Source organism: Eurosta solidaginis, chromosome 3, assembly GCF_040869045.1.
Source record: "Eurosta solidaginis isolate ZX-2024a chromosome 3, ASM4086904v1, whole genome shotgun sequence".
Classification (NCBI taxonomy): Eukaryota; Metazoa; Arthropoda; class Insecta; order Diptera; family Tephritidae; genus Eurosta; species Eurosta solidaginis.
Window position 1 is genome coordinate 71,492,554 of NC_090321.1, and position 19,975 is coordinate 71,512,528.

General features: G+C 39.3%; 1 protein-coding gene across 1 annotated transcript in view; it reads right to left on the minus strand.

Annotated features, from left to right (window-relative positions):
• rad50 (DNA repair protein rad50) overlaps positions 1-19,975 on the minus strand; it is a 114,357-nt gene that overhangs the window by 35,014 nt on the left and 59,368 nt on the right. The gene's annotated exons all lie outside the window — the stretch shown is intronic.

Genomic DNA, 19,975 nt, shown 5'->3' on the forward strand with positions numbered 1-19,975 from the left:
GGTAACTGGGGGATCTTTCATCGGCAGCGTCGGTCCACCACGAGGAGCGGTTGCAAGAGGACGTCTGTCTTGGATTAAGCGGCTCGCTATATAAACGTGCAAATCATTCCCGCTGAACGATTGTGCGCTGGGCTTGGGAGCCGCCACGTCAAACCACACTCCAATAAAAGGTATCATCGGCCTGAAGACCGCGCGGTAGTTCTACTTACCCCAAACTGGAAAAAAAAAGCGGTAAAGATGGGCTTAATGGTGATGAGCTACTTTTGGCAGCAATAATTTCGAAATAGTAGTGGATTAATTGGGAACCAGCATTAACACCAACAACAACATCAGCTCTGAAATTCAGCGAAGAATCACTCTTGTGAATAAATACTACTTTGGACTAGGTAGGCAATTGAAAAGTAAAGTCCACTTATCGTACCCGTCCTGCTATATGGGGCAGAAGCATGGACCATGACAACATCAGATGAAGCGGCACTGGGAGTGTTCAAGAGAAAAGTTCTTCGAAAGATTTATGGACCCCTACGCGTTGGCGATGGCGAGTACCGAAGAATATTTAATGATGAGCTGTACGAGCTTTACGCAAATATCAACATAGTCCAGCGAATTAAAAAGCAGCGGCTACGCTGGCTAGGCCATGTTATGCGAATGAAAGATGAGGCTCCAGCTAAGAGTGTTTCTATCGGAACCCGCCTATGGAAGCAGAGGAAGAGGGCGGCCCCGCTCCGCTGGACGGACCAGGTGGGAAACGATTTAAACTTCCTTGGTGTGATCAAGTGGCGCCAGTTGGCAGAGCGAAGAAGCGAGTGGCGCGGCTTGCTGGACGGCCGTAACCGTTTAAACGGTTAAGCGCCAATTGAGTAGGTTAGGCAATGAGGGATTCAAATATCTAGCGCATGTTTTTAGCCTGTCTTTGTCTGCCTACGTCATCCCTGGAAAATGGCGAGGGTGGTACCGCTACCTTTGAAACCAGCTAACATAGGAGAATCATGTCGTCCGATATCTCTCCTATCGCCAAAAGCCAAGACTCACGAAGCCGTTCTGCTCCCCTATTTCACCGCAAGCCTGAGATGGTCGAACAGCAACTCTTTATTTACACTACTTTGGTGGTAGTACTTGACAATTAACATTACTCGCGTACCCTCTCTTATGACGTGTTAAAATGAAACTGATTGATTATTTCTCAGCTTGCGCTGTTTTTATACACTCAGTTGCCTCGTTTGCCTGTTTCTCCTAGGGCCTACAATTTTCACAAACAGCCCTCTCGCATATTTGCTTGTATATTCCTCGTTTCTGTATACATAGTTGGTTATTTAGCTATATACATTAGGCCGGGTCGATTTGTGGGGAGGAAAAAAAATCGCCCATTGCTCTGTGAAAATCATATTCTAGGGATCAAAATGAGAAACCTTGCCGAAGGAACCATACCTCTAAAACAAATTCTGATGTCCCCCAATTTTGGTCGAACTTTTGGGTAGGGGCAAATTTTGAAAAATCCCACTTTGACCCATTTAGAGTGCTCCAATCGAGTCCAAATGTATGACCGACCCCCACTAACTTTGGAAGCCCGACCCACCGATGCCAGTGGCACATCCCCTGGAACCCCCTGGGGGTTCACCATACAAACATTTCAAAAAATCGCCGGCTTTGCACTTTACATGAAAAAAATGATATAAATATCGTATTTGAACCACCATTCACGCGAAGCATTCCGTACGATACATTGAAAGAATATTTAAATCAAGATGATCCACCGTTTAATGATCCAAAAATTCCATCACACATATAAGGAACGGAACGACATGTTCAATTGCTAGCTAGCGTTTCCAAACGGGTTATACCGGAAAATGTAGAGGCTGTTATGGCGACGACATTAGAGAGCCGTGCGAAATTGCCCAGACTTGAAAGTAAGAAAGACGACAAACAATCATTTTTTTTAGTTTCTTTTCTATAACTCACTTAAATTAATTTTTTCATTTACATATGTTCTGACTAAGTAAATTTCTTAAGAGAAAAAATAGATATTATAAATAAATAATAAATATATATATAAAATATATTATAAATAAATAAATAAAAATAAAGAAAAAAACATAGCCATTTAGCTGATTTTTTCATGTAAAGTGCAAAACCGGCGATTTTTTGAAATGTTTGTATGGTGAACCCCCAGGGGGTTCCAGGGGGTGTGCCACTGGCATCGGTGGGTCGGGCGTCCAAAGTTAGTGGGGGTCGGTCATACATTTGGACTCGATTGGAGCACTCTAAATGGGTCAAAGTGGGATTTTTCAAAATTTGCCCCTACCCAAAAGTTCAACCCAAATTGGGGGACATCAGAATTCGTTTTAGAGGTATGGTTCCTTCGGCAAAGTTTCTTACTTTGATCCCTAGATTTTCACAGAGCAATGAGCGATTTTTAAATCGACCCGCCCTAATATCCATGTATATGCGTAAGTAAGGTCATATTCGATGTTGTTGTTGTAGCAATAAGGACACTCCCCGAAGGCCTTGGGGATGTTGATGGCCCTTTGCCGGATGCAGATCCGGTACTTTCCGGTAACAAGCACGATTTAGTATGACCACATGAAACCTTCTAGGCCATACTGCCCTCCCAACCTCTAGATCTATAAGGAACTGAGGTCGCCATAGTCTCGGCTGTTACAGAAACCGGATTCGTCACGGATAGGTGAGGTTGGCCCAATTGGTAGGCGAAGCTATATATTGCGCTGGCAACCCCTTGAGAGGGTTGCGCTACACAACCCCTTTAATCAATTTGGTATTTTAGTCGCCTCTTACAACAGGCGTACCTGCCGCGGGTATAAGCCGTCTAACTCGCTGGGGGTGTCATATTCGATCTTAGCTACGGACTACATGTACATATGTCAAATATTAGGGGGACTCATTAAACCTTATAAATGCCTTAAAAAGAGTGTAAACGCATAAATTTATCCAGTGCGTAAATGAACTGTCAAATTTTGTATGAAAATTCATCTACAGAATTCGTATAAATTTAAGCGCATGTTCCATCGTATAAGCGCGGTAAACTAAAAAAAAATGCCACTTTGCAGACATAACAGCCGTAATTTTCAGCAGAAAGCTCCAAAATCAGCAAGTCATTTTAAAGAATATCTTTGTAAAGGCGTTTAGAGTTTCGATTTTCATATTCATATTATGATTTTTTAATTTGTTTAATAATCACAATTTTTTTGACAATATTAAAACTGATCGACAATTAAGTTTTTCAAATATTACTAGGTGCGTTCATATAACAGTCCATTTAATATTCTTGGCGGCCATAATGGTTTTTTGATTTTTAAAAAAACTTTAAAATCACTCTCTTAAAGTTTGTGGAAATGCCAAACCGAAGTAAACACAAAAAAAAATTGTTGGTTTGACATTTTCATTTTTTTAATACCAAAAAAATAAAATGCTTATGAAATAAGTGAAAAAATATTTCGAAGTTTTGAAATCGGTTTTTATGTAATGGAAAAAAGTTAGTTACCAATATAATGCCTCAACAAGTGCTATTTTTGCAAAGGGCAAGAAGAACGAATGTTGGGACCACCCCTATTGATTTTTCATTCATCCTTCTTCACTTCGTTAATACATCTTTAACCCTTAAATATGCTGAAACTTCACTTTATAATAGATTACCAGTCTCAAGTGTCCCCGCTACTGCGGAAAAAAATTATCTTCGAGATATTCTTTGGTTTGTTTTGGTCCTTTTCCTCGCGGTTGGAAGATACATTTTTTAATTGGCGCTTTACCGTTTAGGTGATGTTGGTCGTTGCGTAACAAGTCACTCCAGCTAACCCTGTTTCGCGATAACTGACGCCAACAGGGGGCACCAAGAGAGATCAAAGTCTTCCCCACCTGCTTCTCCGAACCCAGTGGAGATCTTCACATAACTTGCCCACGTCAGCAAAAACTATGTAGCTCTTCGCAGCTTAGCTAAACATCATCGTCCAGTTGGAGTATGATAGTTCGTGGAGGCTGCATTTACCGGCTGAACGGTCAAAGTCTGCCGCCGTGGTGTAGAGCTAGTGTGTTGGCCTATCCATCAAAAATACTTAAACAAATTTGTTTAAATGGTATTGATTGCCCCTTGGCATTACCTTGGCACCAAAAGTTCGTCCGAATTAGCAGATAAATTGTTAGGTCGGCACAAAACATGTATTTAGCTGAGCCAGTTCGTAGAAAAACGAATACACGATAAGTAGTCTTCGAATTGGATGGAAAGCTAGACCTTAATCTCCTCAGATATATATCACATCAAATTGTCATTATTAGTAGATATGTATCTCTTCCGTATACCTTGGCGGTAAGTCGGGGTTTTCTTTTCGGCGCGCAGACGCTGATACATTTCTAAACAATTTGTTGAAGAAAATTCCTAACTAGTCACACACTTGCCAAGCGGTCAACTGCGCCACCTGTGTGTGAAGACATCTGTCCATCAGTTTATATTAAGGTGACCAGACGTTCATTATTGAATCTAAAAGTACCTTAAGTAAGACTTAATAAAATTCTTATATATTGCGATGTCTTTTGCTGCTCCCACCTCCGTTGCACCCAAGCGTAAACTGAGCACTGTTTCTCCAACTGCTAAGGTGGTTAAGCTTGATGAAAGTATCACTCTTGAGAAGGTCTTTGCCAAGCTGACCGAACTTGAAGTGACAGTTCAACAGCACACTGAACAATTGCGGCCTTTAATTCAAAGCGTAACGAATAGGTTGACAGAGGTGGAAAATAAGCTTTCTAAACGAATGGAGGAAGAAATATCAGTGTTTAATGCTACGATTGCTGAATCGTCTGCTCGAATCTCTGTTTTGGAAGCCAATGCGATGAAATTTGAAGAGGAAATGGCATGCATGAAAAATATGTTAGCTGGTGTCATTGAACAGAGTGCTGCGCCGGATATCTCCGCTGATGCAGTTGCTTTCGGCATCCCGTATCTTGAAGGTGAAGACTTAAAACGTGTATTTAACCTGTTGTGTAAATCTATCGACTTCCATTCTCCTCAAATAAGAGATATTTTTCGCACAAAACCTTCAAATTCAAATCCAAATAGTGCTATTATTATAAAATTTCACTCGCCTCTCGACCGTAACCGGACCCTGCGAGCTTTTCGTGAGCATCGGAAAAGAACAAAGTTGGCTATTCCCCTAAATCCTTTTGGTTGTGAGGGTTTTTTTCATATTTATGAAAGCCTCTCTAAAGAGAATGGACTTCTGCTGCAAGAAGCTGTCAAATTGCGACGAAATGGGAAGCTGAAGTCAGCATTTACAATTAGAGGTGCAGTGTATGTGAGGAGTGACAGCGCTGCGAACAGCCCGCCAATTGCCATAAGCTACGTAGACGACTTACATCAGTTTCGCTAGTTTAGTCTTAAGTATTTGTCCTAGTTGTAGTGAATTAATCTTTGTAAGGGTAGTTAAACTCATTTATTTCACTTTCTCGATATATTTACTTTCTTGTTTTCTTAAAGTTGTTTTTCACTTGTGCTGTCCTAATGTTGGTGGGTAATGATTCGAATAGCATTGGCGATAATAGTCTTGTACTTATGAATATTTTATGCAGTCGTCAAAAGGGTTTTAATGTCGTACACTTTAATGCGAGAAGCCTAAATATTGAGAAAATGGATCAGGTTAGGAGAACATTTGAGCAATCTTCGGTGGATGTTATATGTGTGTCGGAGACATGGCTTAGGCATGAGATAAAGGATGCGCACCTTGAGATAGATGGGTATACGATGTATCGAAATGATCGAATGAATAAAAAGGGTGGTGGGGTAGCCATCTACTGCAAAAAATATCTAAAATCGAGCATGGTGTCCCATGCAGGCGGAGTTACAACTGAGTACTTGTTGGTTCAGGTGTCCAGTCCCCTGTCTAAAGTCCTCTTGTCATGTGTGTACAATCCCAATAGATGTTTTAGTGTAAATGATTTCTTTAGTACGTTGACTGTAGTAGCTGTTGATTATGATGAAATAATAGTATGTGGTGATTTTAATGTAAATATGTTATCACGTGATATGTATAGCTCCCGCCTTTTAGATGACATGTCTAGTGTTGGTCTCTCTTTAGTAAATTCCTCTGTACCGACTAGGTATGGGAATAATTTTTGTCCTAGTATACTAGATTATTTCATTGTGTCTGATTTGTCTTCTGTCCTAAAGTTCGACCAAATTTCGTTTGTGTCTGACCATGATTTAATTTTCTGTTCCTTTGACATTACTTTTGATCATGGCAATTTAGTTTCGGTTCCTTCAAGTTTTCCTGACTATCGCTCGATCAATTTTAACAATTTGAGTACTGAGATATCTAGGGTAGACTGGACTTATTGCTGGAGCTTGCCATCGGTAAATGACAAGCTAAACTTTTTAAATAATATATTGTTATCTTTTTATAATGCTCATGTACCGATGCGCACAGTTCAGCGAAAATCTCGATCGTGCCCATGGTTCAACAAAACTTCTCGTGACATAATCTGTAGACGTAACAAAGCATATGCAGTATGGAAACGGAATCGCACTGATATAAACTGGCGTTCATATACGAATATACGAAATGTAGCTACTGCTACTATAAAACATGAGAAGCAGGCATACTTTCGAAAAATGTTAAATTGTGAACTTCCTAATAATGTGTTGTGGCGTAACTTGAAAAGTCTTCGTGTACATGTTAAAGGCAATCCTGATTGCTCGCTCGACTCTGAAGATCTGAATGCAGTATTCGTTAATTATGCTACCTCTTCCAATGTCCCAATCACCCACCCGATACATTGTCCTGTGAATTTTTCCCAGAAATTTGAATTTTGTGCTGTGTCGGAGCATGATGTGGTGAGATGCATTTATAAGGTACGCTCAAATGCTATTGGTGAAGATGGTATTCCTGTAAAATTATAAAAATTGTTCTTCCACAGATACTGCCAGCCCTGACCCACATTATCAACCACTGCATCACAACCTCGTAATTTGCTGATGTCTGGAAGATCGCATCTGTCCTTCCTGTAGCTAAAAATAAGTCCGCCTGCCGTCTAAGTGATTTTCGTCCCATAAGCATCCTTCCTGCGTTGTCGAAGACCTTTGAGAGCTTGTTATCAGAACAGATCCATGCTTATATTGACAAGTTCAATCTACTTTCCCCATTCCAGTCTGGATTTAGAGCAAAGCATAGCTGTTCAACTGCAATAATCAAAATCTTGGATGATATTCGGGCGCCCTATGATAGTAACAAGATAACTATGTTGTGTCTGCTCGACTTTTCCAAAGCGTTTGATTCTGTCAACCACACGTTGTTGTGCATGAAGCTAAAGTCTTATTTTGGTTTTGGGGACTCTGCCTTAGGGCTCATGAGGAGTTACTTGGGTGGTAGAGCGCAACGAGTGAAGGTGGGATCGCAAGTCTCTAGTCTTAAGATGTTATCAAATGGTGTCCCCCAATGTTCTATACTTGGACCGTTATTATTTAGCCTATTTATTAATGACATATTTACCACCTGCAGGTATGCTCAAATGCATGCTTATGCAGATGATATTCAACTTTATATGTCGGGAACACATGCGCAAGTTTCTGAACTCTGTGCCAAGTTTAATAGTGATTTGTCAGCTATTTCGTCTTGGGCGCAAACAAATTATCTTTTTCTTAATAGTGATAAATCGTATGTGCTACCTATATCTAAAAGGCAAATTAACTCATCAAATCTACCAGCTTTATATATCAATTATAAGTGCCTTAAGTACGTGTCTAAAGTAAGGAATCTGGGGGTTGTTAGTCTCTCTTGTGATGATCATATTAACGATGTTGTCAGTAAAGTTTACTACACTCTACGTAATCTACGAATGTCTGCCCCCTTCACCCCACTTGGAATTAGGAAGCGGCTTGCTATACAACTAATGCTACCAATTATCTGCTATTCGGATTGTATATACAGCAAATTAGATTCAAAATCGGCACATAAGATTGATGTCGCCTTTAATCATATCACGCGGTATGTCTTCGGGTTGGCTAGGTATGATCATATATCAGCGTGGCGAACGAGTATCTTGGGTTGTGAAATATCTGAGTATCTTAAGGCAAGGAACTGTATATTTTTGTGTCGTGTGATTGCTGATAAAATGCCTACTTATTTATATAACAAGCTAAGATTCTCTAGATCTGCTCGCATAAATGACTTGATCGTGCCCAGCTATAATTATCTAAACTCTGTAAGACTTTTCTTTGTCAATGCTATCCGCATTTGGAACTCTATCCCCAACTCGGTTCGCAATAGTTTAAGTAGAAGCAACCTTAAGAATGTTATATTTTCTTTCTTTGGTAAAGTTTATACAAATTAGAATCTGAGTTTAGCTACTTATTAATCTAGTCAAGCATTGTTGCTAAATGTCCTTGTCACAATTCTTGTGAAACTTATATATTATCACTTTTATTACTTTATGGAATAATATATACATTTTTAAGTTTTAAGTTTTAAAAACTTATACTCATTATTATGTAACCATTGTTGCACTATAAAAGATCATACAAGATCTTATTGTGCTAATACTGTCAATAAATAAATGAAATGAAATGAAAATGAAATGAAGAGGATCGTGGCCTGATGCTTCCTTTGGCGGGAAACCACAATACAATTCTTGAATTGAAAATTCTGGAATGTGGTTGGCCGTTGAGATTTCTTATTTTCTGGTTATTTCCACTAATAAAAAATTTGGTTTTGGATAAAATATCATAAATATTAATGTTAGAACGCAAAAATATATGGTAATTCTATACGACAGCATGAAACTGGTAATACGCGTCTAAAAATACCGAGAGAGGTGTCAAAGGAACGTATTGACCTTGACAACAATAATCCTAATGCGGAAAATAAAAGTTTTAGATCGTTCAAAAGATATTAACGAAAAACCGAAAAAAGACCCCGGAGTGCTCCGAAACCGAGGGTGGGATCCATAGTATTTTTGCGCAGAACACCTTTCCGCATTGGCGGCCTGTCGCCGCGCTTATAAAAAATTACCTTGAGTGGGTCCAACCCCGGTTTGGAGACCATAACTATATCCGCGGAAAACACTTATGTTCACAATTTTTTTTTGTGGGTACCACAAAATCATCAAAATTACAACAACCACATGAAAATTTTCAAAATTTCTTTTGCAAATATCTCTTGACAGACTCAAAATTGTTTACCTACGCTTTCGGATTCGCGATCCTGGATGCAAAACGCGTCTTCTGATACCCCTCTTGATATTTTTGGACGTGTATTAAGAGTGTCATGGTGTCGTACAGAATAACCAAATATATTACAGTTTGTTATATTTTTGTTATGAAAACAACACCAAAATAAAAAAATGAAAATGTGAGACCAGTGAGAATTTTAAAATTTTTTTAAACGTCATTTCGGCTCTCACCGGTTTTACCTTGTTATATTTATACCATGGATATAACTTAACACATTATAAATTCACATACAGTGGCCCACATCTTATTTCGAGCAGCTATAGAACAAAACTGTTGAGCTATATAGAAAGGAATCTAGTGACGGTGTCGAAAAAATTCAAATGCACAATTTTAATAAAAATATGCTTTTATTTGAACAAATGCTTAATTTTCATGTGTGTTCACGTTTGTGCTTATTATTCAGAGCTGTAAAAAGATTGAATCAATTGAGTGTGCATTCTCTCAGCATTCTTTTAAAAATTGCGATTCTTTGGTTGCATATCATAAATCTCCGTTCCTGAATGGCTTAAAATACTTTCAACTCAAAGCCAAAGTGTGTGTGTTATTGAATGGTAAAATATAATTCAATATAGATTGTGAATGTAGGAACCATTCCCAACCTTTATTGAATGTAAAGTTGAAATGAATGCACACTTTTTTTTCCATTCAGTACTAAATACTTTTTCCCCAAAGTTTTTTTTTTGTATACTTTCATTGCCCTCAGATATGTTAAATCAATTTAGGAGTTGGGTGCAAAAAAGGCGTAAAACTGGTCAATAGAAATATTAACCGCTTCTAATTATTCAAGTAGTTTATTATAAAACTAGAAAGTCTTAAATCATCTTCATGGTGTCCAAACATAAGACATACAAGAAATAGTACTTCATAGCAGATTTTGTATACATCATATTTGGGTTGATTTTTCTTTCATTAATCGTCTAAGATCAAAAAATTTTAGGCACTTGTGGGTTGACTGGTTTCCTTTTTAGGCATATCTCACGGATAACTTTCTTATATAAAAGCATAGGGCTCTTGATTATGTAAAGTGATATTTCGTAACGTGAAACTACAATACAACTGGCAATACACTTTTGCATTGACGTTTTACTTTACCCGTCTTTCGCAATCTGCCGCTTATTTTCGACGTCACTTCGTTTTTGCCTCCAACACGATAGCATCTTTAATTCCGCTTCAATTCTTTTATTTAATATATTAATATTATTGTAAATTGTAAACCAATAAAATAATCAACAATAAAGTAATATAGTGAAGTCGCAACATCTGGCGACGAGAAAAAATCACAATGGCTGAAGGAATAAAGGAATTGCTAGAACAGCAGAAAACGTTCTTCATAGATGTGCTAGGAGCACAACGATCTTGGATGGAGTCTCAGCTTGATATTCAAAGGAAAGAGTTCCAAAATATGGAATATAAAGCCGCAGCAACAGCGGGCGCGCCAGGTTCCACTAAGCCGTCGATAGCAGATAACACTCATATCGCCGTACCAGCATTTGCACCATTTAATCGCGAGAAGTAGCAGTGAGAGTCATATGTTGCGCAGCTGACTCAACACTTCACGGCATATAAAGTCGTCGACGTTGATCAAAAAAGGCATTTTTTCTTTCGTGGATTGGCGGCGAAACCTTTGAACTGTTGGTTAAATTATTCGGCAGCATAGATGTGCAGTCGAAATAATAAAACTAACCTCACATTTTAAAGCAAAAGTGCATGTGCTTGCATCTCGGTATGAATTATTTAAGCTAAAAATGAAAACTAATCAAAAATATTCAGAGTGGCTAGCTGAATTGCGCGGAGTGGCTCGTAATTGTAAATACGTATGCCACAATAAGGAATGCAATGAAGAATTTGTCGACGAGCTCATCAGAGACATAATTGTTTTAAATACACCCCATGAACAAGTGAGAACGTCAGAGCTCCGAAAGTTGCAGCCAACACTTGAAGATATATGTTGATAGCCGAAGCGTTTGAAGCAGCGCAAACCATCAAGAAACAGGTATCGGCTGAAAATTAAACGAAAAACGAGGTCTTCCAATTAAAACCATCGCAAACGCAAACACAAACTCATAAAGTCAGGAAAATGCCAGTCTTGCTCTGGATGTGGAACACATCATACACGAGAAAAATGTTAATTTAGGAACGCGCAATGCCGTAAATATAAGCGCTTTGGCCATATAGCGCCTGTCTGCAAAACTGGATCGAAGGTAAATGCCATACCCAAGCAGCGAAGCGGTCGGCAACAAAGTATACAAAAGTCGAAGAAAAGTCAAAACGGTGTTTTAATAATTAATCAAGTCAACCCCCTTGGCAATGCAGTAAACAAAGTTAATCGTAAATTTATGGTTGAATTTAGAGTGGCACACCTTTACAATTTCAGCTCGACTCCGGAGCAACCTGTTCTGTTATCGGGAAATAGGGCTACAAGAAACTACATAGTCCCCAATTGTTGCCATGTAATCAAAGTTACCTCACTACATACGGTGGTGGGCACGTAAAAGTTCTAGGGTTGTGCACTTGCCAAGCACAGGTTAGTGCCCTAACTTTAAATTATTCTGACGAACTTGTTAAAAAGTTCCCAACCGTTTTCACTGAATCGCTTGGTCACTGTAATTTTGTTTAAAGCGCAACTACAGCTAAAGCCAAATGCTGTACCTAGATATTTCAAAGCACGCCCCTTGCCATTTTCGCAGCTGGAGCTTTTCAAAACCGAAGCACAGCGTTTAGTAGATAAGGGTATCTGGAAGCCAATAAATTTTAGCAGCTGGGCAGCACAACTAGATATCGACCAGTACCCAATTCCACGTATTGAGGAATTATTCCAATCATTGCGTGGAAGTCAGTTCTTTGCCAAAATAGACTTGTCTGACGCATACCTTCAAATAGAAATGGACGACGCTTCGAAGATACTTACAGTCTCTTCGAGTACCAACGACTGCCTTTTGGTATAGCTAGCGCGCCAGCCATATTTCAGCGGCTTCTAGAGCAAGTAATTGTCAATATTCCCATGTGCGTTAACTACCTAGATGACATAATAATAGGAGGAAGATCGGTCGAAGATCTTAATTTAAATATGGAGCAAGTATTAAAACGCCTGGAGAAAAACGGATTTACGTGTAAGCAAACCAAATGCAGTTTTATGCAAAGTGATGTAGAATACCTCGGATTCGTCATCAATTCTAATGGAATAAGCCCCACCAGCTCAAAAATTGCAGCTATAAAGGAGTTGTCACGGCCAAGCAACATTAAAGAGTTGCAGGCATTTTTAGGTAAGATTAATTATTACACGTTTATTAAAAATTTTGCACAACTAGCAGCGCCACTTAATAAACTGCGCCGCATAAATGCAATATTTAAGTGGGCAAAAAAGAGCAAGAGGAAGCATACGTGGAGTTGAAGAAACAATTGTTAACTGCTCCATTACTTTCTCATTTTGATGACAAATTACCTATTGTGCTTGCGACAGACGCGTCATCACACGGCATTGGCGCCGTCTTGTCTCACTGTCTCCCTGACGGCTCAGAAAAACCAGCGGCTTTTGCTTCTAAAACACTAGACGTACATCAAAAGCGTTACAGCCAAATTGAGAAAGAGGCGCTGTCGATTATTTTTGGGGTTAAAAAGTTTCACCAGTACCTCTATGGCCGATCGTTTACGCTGCTAACGGATTATAAGCCATTGGTAACAATATTCAGCCCAGATAAACAGCTACCGGTTCTAACGATTCAACGACTTCAAAGGTGGGCCCTTATTCTTATGGCATACAGTTATAAAATTCAATACAGAGCCACTGATAAACATAGCAATGCAGATGCGCTATCACGATTACCTAAAGGCCCCGATATAGCCTTTGATGAAGAAAATCTATGTTTTCAATTGGGAATTCAGCAACCACTAGAGGAATTTCCGCTAAATGCTTCACACCTCCGCAAGCTAACTCATCGCGATGTAGTCATTAAAAGAGTAGGCAAGTTTATAGTAGATGGATGGCCGGAAAAGCTCTCAAAAGCCGACGTGGCTTTGCAGCCATATTTAACGCGCCGATTTTCCCTGAGCATCGAAATGGGGATTATCGTTTTGCAAACAAATTACAGTCGCGTCTTAGTACCAGAATGTGTCAGGGCTGCTGTTTTAGACCTGCTACATGAGGGACATTGGGGTGTTACCCGCATGAAGCAGATGGCTCGTAGACACTGTTGGTGGCCTCAATTACATTCAGATATTGAACAGCGCGTATCCAAATGCAAACCCTGTCAAGAAAATAGTGCTTCTCCAGTACGAGAATTCTCTTCGTGGTCTACTGCAGATCGACCCTGGAAGCGCATCCATTTAGACTTTGCGGGGCTCTTCTTAGACTCGATGTGGCTACTGTGTGTAGACGATACTCTAAATTCCCGTTTGTTGTAAGGATGCAAAGCATAACAACCAATGCGACTATAGAAGCTTTAAACTAAATTTTCGCACTCGAGGGGTTTCCAGAAACAATATTCTCGGATAATGGGCGACAGTTCACTTCCTCAACATTTAATGAATTTTGCAAACAGCGTGGAATTAAGCACCTCACCACTGCTCCATTTCATCCAGCATCAAATGGTGAAGCCGAGAGATTTGTGCGAACTTTTAAGCAAAGTCTTAAGAAAGCTATAGCTGATGGTAGAAACAAAACTGATGGCCTTATAACGTTCTTAACCACTTTTAGAGCTTCGCCAAATCCAACCACCAGTAAATCTCCAGCTCAGCTTTTACATGGGCGACAACCAAGAAGATTGCTAACGCTACTTCATCCGTCCCCAAATAATAATATTAGAGAGTGTAGTTCATCAGCAGTATTTGATACATCAGACTTGGTTTGGGTGAAGAACTTCGCGAGGGGTCCACCTTGAATCCCGGGCACCATTACTTCTAAATGTGGAAGTGTCATATACAAAGTAGAGACCGATCAAGGCGTACTGAGGAGACACAAAAATTAAATTAAAGCCCGAAAATCGAATGAAAGGTTTGTCTCCGTAACTAAAGAACAGTCCAGTTCAGATGAAGTACCAATACGCCGATCAGCCCGTATCAGGCAACGCAAAGGAACTCAAAAATAACTGCGGAGGTGATGATATATCGTAACGTGAAACTACAATACATCTGGCAATACACTTTTTCTGCCGCTTATTTTCGACGTCACTTCGTTTTTTCCTCCAACACGATAGCATCTTTAATTCCGCTACAATTGTTTTACTTATTTAATATATTAATATTATTATAAATTGTAAACCAATAAAATAATCATCAATAAAGTAATATAATGAAGTCACAACATAAAGTATTCAAAAAATGAAGATATAGTCGAACTTTGCTGAAACTTCGCAAAGACAATTTATTGCTTTCTTGCTATGTGTCAAAATGTTACTATATATCCTACTTATTTTGCTATTGTTGTAAATTGTGGTTATTTTTTGTCCATCATATAACAAAAACAGATACTTGAGTTTAAGTAATTTAAATACATCAAAGTACATTGGTCTATCGGCGATTTCATTGGAGCTTCCTAATTCCAAGAATTTCAATAAAATTATGTCTATTTCCATGACATCGTCCTACAGCGATTCAGGCTTTTCTATTCACCTCAGTCATCTTCCCCGTTTTCTTTCATCTGTGCCACAAAAATTGATAGAAACTCTTCAGAGGTTATTAACTACCCTCCCCACAAAGAGATTAACTGGCTCCATCGCACTACAGTTTTTTTAAAGCTGATGTTTTGACAGTGTTTAACGGGATATAAATATAGGACCCGAGTGATTGAGAAGGACCATTAGTCTATCTGCCTATTTGCACGGCATTGGTAAAAGATTGAAATTGCTGAATTCTATCTTACTTGAGTATATGTATATGTATTCAAAGACAATTTTTTTTGCTATCAAAAAAGCTACAACTACCTCTAGAGCCTCGGTTAATTGACTGTAATTGCAAACTATTGTGTTTAGAAGAATATTTTTCTTAGGAAATAAAGAAAAATAATATATAGCTGTTACAATTTGCACACCCACAAACCAGTATAGATACAGTATTTGACCATATACCCCTATGAAGAATATATGAAGGAACTTAAGAGCCTTTTTTTATTGAATTGCCTTTTGTTCAATTATTTAATCACCAATTGAGGACGATGTAGGTTAATACCTTTTCATGCAAGTACCTTTTATATGGAACATTGGCAACACTTATTTGAAACGATGACAATTTTTAAAACAGGGATGTTCAAATATTTGTCATTTGATTTTTTTATTATTAAATTTTTAGGAAATTTTCAATAAAAATACTTTTCCAGTTAACTTCTTTGTGCTTTATTACCATTTAAATAACGAATAAACTGGTCATCACGGACAATAATTAAATTTTTTTGTTGATATTTTGAAGCGGTTTTAATTAAATTTTCATTCAATTACTTCATTCTTTCTTCGAATGAGTTAAGGAATGCATTCTTTTTTTCCACTACTGAATAAAGAAGGGTTTGACTTTTAAGTCACATTCCTTAGCAAGGAATGAATGAATGAAGAGAAAGCATTCTTAAATCAATGATTTAAAATTTCAAATGATTGCACAGTTTTACAGCTCTGTAATTATTTAATAAAAACTAAAATTATCTCAAAAACTAATTTGCAACAAAAATTGTCTTTTCGTAAGGTTAAATACAATTTTTTGTCCCTTGCGCCACCAAAGAAAGTTATTTTGCCAACTCCAGAGGCAGCCAAGTAGGCCCAAAAACATCACACTTCCACCGCCATATGTTGTTGTTGTTGTTGTAGCAGTGCTTCGCCCCACCTAATAGTTGCGACCGATCACAAATTGTCCCAATATCCCCTAACGGGAGTCCAAGTAAACTTGCTGTTTCAACAGGGGTGGACCATAATGAAAGGGGTGTTAGAGGCGTGGGTTCCACATTACAATTAAAGAGATGGTTGGTGTCATGTGGGGACACATTGCAAGCGGGGCATACATTTTGTATGTCGGGGTTGATTTTGGATTGGTAAGAGTTTAACCTGTTACAGTATTCAGAACGAAGTTGAGCTAGAGTGGCTCGCGTTTCCCTGGGGAGTATGAGTTCCCCTTCCGCAAGTTTTGGGTACTGTTCTTTGAGTACCGGATTCACCGGGCAATTCCTGGCATAAAGGTCCGACGCCTGTTTGTGGAGTTCACCAAGGACATGTTTGTGTTTTTTTGCTTCATACGGCTGAGTTCTGAGGTGCCGTATTTCATCAAAATGCTTACAGAGATGACTCCTTAAGTCCCTAGGCGGTGTTGGCTCATCAATCAGATGACTGTTGGGATGCCCAGGTTTCTGGGTATTCAACAGGAACTGTTGGGTTAGCATCTCAATTCTCTCCCTGATGGGGAGTATTCTCGCCTCATTATGTAATAGATGGTGTTCTGGGGACATAAGAAGACAGCCCGTGGCGGTTCTGAGAGCAGTATTTTGGCAGGCCTGTAGCTTCTTCCAGTGGGTAATTTTTAGGCTTGGCGACGGCTAGGGGACGCGTAGCATGCAATCGGCTGGCCAATTGCTTTGTATGTGGTAATGATCGTTTCTATGTCTTTTCCCCAAGTACTGCCAGCAAGGGATTTGAGGATTTTATTACGGTTCTGAATTTTCGGTACAATTGCGGCTGCGTGCTCACCAAAATGTAGATCCTGATCAAACGTCACACCCAAGATTTTGGGGTGTAGGACAGTCGGTAGCGTAGTGCCATCGACGTGGATGTTCAAAGTGGTCGACATTTGGGACGTCCATGTTGTAAATAAGATCGCGGAGGATTTAGTCGGAGAAAATGTCAGGTTTCGCGAGGCGAAAAAACTGGAGAGATCAGGGAGGTAGCCGTTTATTCTGTTGAAAAGCTCATCGACCTGTGGGCCTGGGCCTGTGGCCATTATTGTGCAGTCATCAGCGTAGGAAACGATAGTAACTCCTTCTGGTGGCGAAGGTAGCTTAGATATGTAGAAATTAAACAAAAGTGGGGATAGGACGCCACCCTGTGGCACCCCTTGTTTAATTCTTCTTAGTTTTGATGTTTCATTTCTAAATTGCACCGATGCCTGCCGACCACCCAGATAATTTGCGATCCACCTTTTAAGACATGGGGGAAGGGTAGACCCTTCCAGGTCTTGCAGTAACGTGCCATGGTTGACCGTATCAAAAGCTTTTGATCGGTCTAGCGCAACGAGTACTGTTCTATGGTGGGGGTTTTGATTTAAACCGCAATTTATCTGGGTGCTGATGGCATTTAGCGCGGTGGTGGTGCTATGGAGTTTTCTGAAGCCATGCTGTTTACGCGGCGTAGGCTGCCACCCGTCCCATCTCCCCCTTGCACATACGTATATCCATGAACTTATATATACCCCATATCTTGTATTATATTCGATTATTGAATTGTATTGTATCCAATATCTATGAATTTATATATACCCGTATCTTGTACTGTATTCGATTATTGAATTGTATTGTATCGAATTATCCCCTAGAACTAAGGCATTGTATTTACCCTTATATTCCCTATTGGGTCTCGTCATGGCCGTGTGGCAGCCTCCACCGCGCAAAATGCACCAAATGGAATTCGCCGCAAGTACAGGATGGCGATCTGGCATGATCACCATCTGTCAGAAAGCCACCACCTTTTGGTCATCGAAATATTTCATTATTTTAATTCTTTATAACTTCAGTGAAATAAGAAAGAAAAGTACAATATAGTGAAATATTCCCTAAAGTCAATAATCAAATTCCAGTTTCGTTTTTTCGAGTAAAGTTGCGTTGAATTGGCCACGCAACCGAGTTTTTCTTGCTTCGGCAGAACATATACTAAAGTTGTGAAAACAGAAGTCCTTTCCATACCAAAAAACTATTATCTAGTTAAGCTTGTGCAAAGTGCAAAATTCCGCAACTAAACACTTCAGAACCCACTTAACACAACGCTACAAACAGGTAACAAGTTCCACCAGTAGACAGTCTTTCGCCACCGCCACCGTAACCAACCTTATCGCCACTTCAAAGCGCCATCACCGCCGCATTCGCAGCAGGAGTACCTATACAACAGGCCGCAACGCTCAACCTGCTCATCAGCAACAACTCCTGTGGACACTTTACCCAGAAGCAGCAAGAGCCATAATCGGCTATCCAGCCCCATCACTATAAAATCGGTGAGTACCAACCTCTCAAATAACTAATGGTCCTTCGTCGCCATAGACGAACCCAGCCCCTTGTACAATAATATAAGTTAAGGTATGATACCACCACCTACATAACAAAGGCACTTCCTTGCATATAACCTGCTGCAGAAATAGGCAATACCAGGGCAACAGAAAACTAAAGCGTCAATAGTCAGTTGATGCAGCTTACCAACAATCCAACTACATTAGAAACATAACTTGCCTAAATGCCTGACATCACAGCATAGCAACAACAATTGCACGAGTTGGGTACGCAGCCCAACAGGAACCCACAACCCGCTACCTGCCTTTGCCTAACAACCCAGATATGATATTATAATCAGCATAGCAACATCATATGCGTGAGCTCGTTTATTATCACAACAAAGGGTGATCGCCGCTTGCACTTATCTTAGCAACAGTAGGCTGGGCATGCAGCACATAAGCATTGCCTGCTTTACCACCCACTGCATAGCACGCAAAGCTTGGTTGACAAGCTTGTCAGGTAGGCCAGCAGCCTACGCCGCGATATGAAGTAATGTGGGTCTGATCAGCACAACTCTGTTGCTAGGTCGCTAGCAATAACATCAAAGCGACCTATTCTGCATAACAACATGATGGGCATACAGCACATAAGCATTGCCCGCTTTACCACCCACTGCATAGCAAGCAACGTTTGGTTGACGAGCTTGGTAGGTAGGCCGGCGGTACAAGAGGTTATGCCTTGATATGACTGATGCACGTCCGAAGCAATACAATTCTGTTGCTAGGTTGCTAGCAATAGCATCATAACGACCTTTTTCTGCACAACAACATCAACAGGTGAATACCGCTGATCACAAGGGTATTTAAGGCGGTATCATCGCCCTTCAAAGGCAGTTCTTCTTTGGAAGTAAAGTAAGGTTGCAAAGCAACCAATTTAATTTATTAAATAAAAGTGGCTAACTAATATAAAATAAAGTTTGTGTTTTATTTGGAATAAGCAATATGACTTGCTTAACTGGCGCCCAACTAGGAAAAGAACCAAGTGTTCTGTGAAAAAAAAATTTCCTTAAAAAAGGATAGTGACTTAACAGAAAATAAAATTTGATATCCTTACAAAAGGAAGTGTAAAAAATTAAAAACTTAACTATTCATAAATTATCCTTATAAAGAGGAAAAACTATTAAATTTTGAAAAGTGGAAAAGTGTAACAAAAATAATAAATAAACAATAGCTAGCTAAAAAATATCCTTTCGAATAAAAGGATTAAATAGTGAATGTGTGCGGAAGCATATTTGAAAAATATCCTTATGGAAGTTAAAATTTTTATTTTCGAATTCGATAAATTGAATAGAATTTAATTAAAGATACAAGTCGTAAAAGAATAAGGAATTAAATTGTGACTGCAAAAAAATTCGTTAAGAAAATTTTAAATCCTTTTAAGAGAAACCTTTGCGTTAAAAACCACTAAAAACAAAGCAAAATTTTGAAAATTAAATACAAGTGATGAAAACCTAAGCAATATTAACTATATTCAACTACCAATGGGATGTGGAAGCGGCCAAACCCAACTTTATCGAACGA